The 3,973-nt window shown below is 35.0% G+C and overlaps 1 pseudogene; it reads right to left on the bottom strand.

The window, feature by feature from the left end:
* Positions 1-1,448: 1,448 nt before the first annotated feature.
* On the bottom strand, positions 1,449-2,747 carry LOC141512150 (BTB/POZ domain-containing protein 10 pseudogene; annotated as a pseudogene).
* Between the last annotated feature and the right edge of the window lie 1,226 nt (positions 2,748-3,973).

The following is a 3,973-nucleotide window of genomic DNA, read 5'->3' as shown; positions in this document are numbered from 1 at the left end:
CATCATGAAACTAACTGGTACATAAGTGATGTTTTCAAAGTCAGTATGGGACTTTTTTTCTGTGATGTCTGCATCAGATAACTTCCTGAAAATGTGCTGACCATTTTCAGAAAGGAAACTCCCTGGAGTTTCCAAATCCCAATAGCAAGAGTTCTGCCTTATTTTTTTACAGGTAGCAAATAGTATATCTATACTTCTTTGGCAGTGCTCCTAGAAAAGGGAACAGAAATCATCACAGTTTTGTTTTTGTTTTTTTGGTTTTTTACACCACCTCTGCTTCACAGTTCTGCTTAAATAAAATCATATTATTAGTCCAGTATCCAAATAGTGTTCAAAAATTCCTCTAAAATTTTTTAATTTTTTTTACTGTCTTTTTTATATCATCATACTTTCTTCAAGTTTTTCTTCCCTTCCCTGTTCCAGCAAATCTCAGATAACAAATAGAATTTTTAATAACAAAAGAGGGGAAAAGTCAGCATAATTGACTGATAAACAAAGAAGCAATATGAAAATATGTGCAATATGAAATACTTGTGGTCCTGCTATCTGTGTAAAGGGTGGGGTAAGAGTCTCTTCCTTTATTTTTTCTTTCCAGAAATGCTTGTTCTTTGTAACTTTATAGGATTCACTTATGATGTTTTTGTGGTCATTCTTTCTATTTACATTGTTATATTACATGTGTTGCTTTCTTGACTCTATTTACTTCATTCTGTACCCGTTCACATAGATCATTTACTGCCTCTCTGTATTCATCACATTCATCATTTCCCTTTTAAAAAAAATGTAAGTTTATTTCAATGAAAAATTCAAGTCTATAATCATTAAGTAAATGAGAAGTGAACACTTCATTCCTATTCTATAACATTTATGAAAATACCTTGTCAGTAAATAAAAATCTGTGAACAGATTAAAGGTAAGGCAGTCTGGATGATGAATTACCTCTGCTGTTCACTTCCCTGCATGTGGCTCACACAAAATGAGTGGGAAACTACACAGGGAAACAGACTAAACAGCTACTGAATATTAAACTAATCATTCAGTGAGCCCAATGGTAGTCACATAACAGTGAAGAGCAAAATCGACTAATGGATGATAATTGCATTTCCACCTTTTGCTGAAGAGGCTTTGATAGAAGCATGTACTTAAATTTGCATTGTACATCCCAATTATAAAAATGGCTCTAAGAGTTCCATGGAACCAACATTTATAAAGTGCTATTGTCAATGTTGTTACTGCATTTTCTTTGAACTGTGGCTGATGTCTATGCTAATCCCAGCATTTCTAAATGTGAGAGCACTGTCCAGCAGACAAAGAATCAATTTCACAAATAAGTGGAACCTCAAGATGTCAGACTAATACCTTTGGTATTTAAAATAAAAGTCCACACAGCACACCTCCTAAACACTGGAGTGTACATTTCACAATGAAGAACAGTTGGCATTGCAGTGCTAAAGAATGAGGGCCATATCACTGGTGAGAGAAGCATGCTGGCATTTGTTAGATGGGTTGCCTCTATCATAGTATTGTTCCTCAGGATTCATCTCATTGCTGCCAGGAAGAGGAGGAGAATAGGTAGAATATCCAACTTATCCATTTGAGATGTTGGACTCATGACCACCAGCTGGTCCTGGAGAATGTCTATGACAGCAGCTGCTACATATATGATAGACTTACTTTTCTCACACTGGAAGTTCTCTTTTTCCTTCCTCCTTCTCCCTGATCATGTGAATAAATGGTCCTTGGACATATTTGGAGATTACTTCTGGGCACTCACCAGGTCTTCTCTTGACTCTTCTCTTGACCTTCTATATCCAACTTATTTTTTTAAGACCCTGTTCCTTCAAAACAGATTTGGCCTCATCTCTATTTTCAATAGAGATATTTGAAAATAGTTGAAAAATCTACATAATTTTGTACTATAAATAATCTGTGAATATGCTTCTCCCATTTATGGTGAATATTCTTCATCCCAATCCACCACATCATTATCTGTGAGTACCTACATATGACACTCTCTTTCATCACTTTGGGCATTGACCATGGTCAGAGGGAAGATCATTTTCTCTGAATAAATCTCAAATTGTCTATAATCACTATATTTCATAATTCATGCAAGAGAGCACTGAGATCCCTATATTTTATAATACTATATTCGAAAGAGATACAAAGAAAGTTACACATTTCGCAGCTCAGAAATAGATGTGCCATTAGGGCAATGGATTATTCCAGTTTTATAGTAATCCAAAATAGTTCAAAATACAGTAAAACAATTCCCTCTGCTACTTCATATTCTCCTTTCTCATTAGGATGTGTAAAGTTGTGTCCCTTTCCAGATCCAAACATCCTAACCAACATTGTATTTCACTGTGCAGTAAAAAATAGTTGTATCTACAACAAATCTAGTATTATGCACAATTACTATTACTTCTTCTGATAGTCTTATACTTTGAGCTCCCTCCTTTGCATTCTCATGACAAATATCATTCCCCCAGAAGTCATACAAACTACTGTCTGAACTTGATTGACTGCTGTTTCTGCTATTGTCCTCATTGGGGACATGCTTTTTGAGAATGAGGACTATTTGAGTGGGAAGAACTATGATCTTTTTCTTATTCTCTGTTTCGTTGAGTGGGAAAAGTTATATTTCTAATACCCCAACTTTTATGGGATAAATCACAGGATATGTTGCTTGATCTTCATCTCTTTCTAGATCTCTCACGCCCACCACTAGCAACATGTAAACTCATTTTGTTGTGGTCTGTTCCTCCTTTAGCAACACAAGATGCAATACCTAATGACTGCTAAAGGAACTCAGGAGGATATAAAAATCTTTTCCTGGGCCAGCCTTGCAAACTCACTCCTTGAATGTTTATAAAGTTTACAAGTTCTATTATGCAATTTCTGATCCCAGTTCTCTAAATGACTGGAGTTACTGTCATAGGATGAAGACATCCTTCTATCCTACTTCAAGTTTCCTCACATTATAGCTCTGAAAGCAGGGGCAAGTGGCAAGAGAAGCAAATCCTCAGCAGGAGTGGAAGCAGTGCCTCCTAGCTCACTGCCCTGGTGATCATCACATTCAAAATTTCTTATAGCCTAGTAATTATTGAATTGAATAAAAATAGTAAAATTAAATTTAATTAATTAAATCACATTCATGTACCATAATTTACTATTCATGAATCATTTCTCATTCAATTGAGAATCTAATTTGCTTTCAGTTCTTTACTATGACAAAGAGTACAGTAAATAATTTTTGTATATGGGATGTTTCTTTTTATCAATGTCTACATGAGATATGAACCTCATAAGGAAATCTATAGGTCATATGGTATGAGCATTTTAATCCCTTTATTTGCATAATACAAAATTGATTTTCAAAATTTTTATTGATTACCAACTTTTATGACATCCCTAGCATTGATTATTTATTCTCAGTTTTGTCATCTAGGCCAGTCTCTGGGGTTTAAGGTGAAATTCAAGGGTTTAATTGATTTCCATTTCTTTTATTTATGATTGGAACAGTCTTTCATGTGGTTACTAATAGTTTGCAATTTTTTGAGAATAAGATTGATTTCTATACCCAACTGAGTGCAAATAGATATTCTTCCCTCTTTGAACCAATTCTGATAAGTGTGAGGTTCAAGCATTGTCCACACTTTATTTCCCCATCTATTATAAAAACTCTTCCTTGTATGTCTCTTTTTGAGGTTAGCCCAACACAATCAACTCACACTGTTGCTGTGTCTAGAGGAATGTACCCAGCTAAAGGTTCAGAGAAACATGAAAGAATTCATTTAAAAGACCGACTGTCCCAGAATAAATTTTAGGGAGAAAAAGGTTTAAGTATTGCTCTCCTTAGCTGGAGCTAAGGTAGAGAAAGAATAAAGGCAGGAACCATTCATCCCTAAACAACCTAAACAAACTAAGCAACCTAAGCTTCCATGAGAGGATGAACAATAAGGAAAAGTAT

Source organism: Macrotis lagotis, chromosome 2 (genome assembly GCF_037893015.1).
Source record: "Macrotis lagotis isolate mMagLag1 chromosome 2, bilby.v1.9.chrom.fasta, whole genome shotgun sequence".
In the NCBI taxonomy this organism is placed as follows: domain Eukaryota; kingdom Metazoa; phylum Chordata; class Mammalia; order Peramelemorphia; family Peramelidae; genus Macrotis; species Macrotis lagotis.
This window is presented reverse-complemented; position numbering and strand designations above follow the sequence as displayed.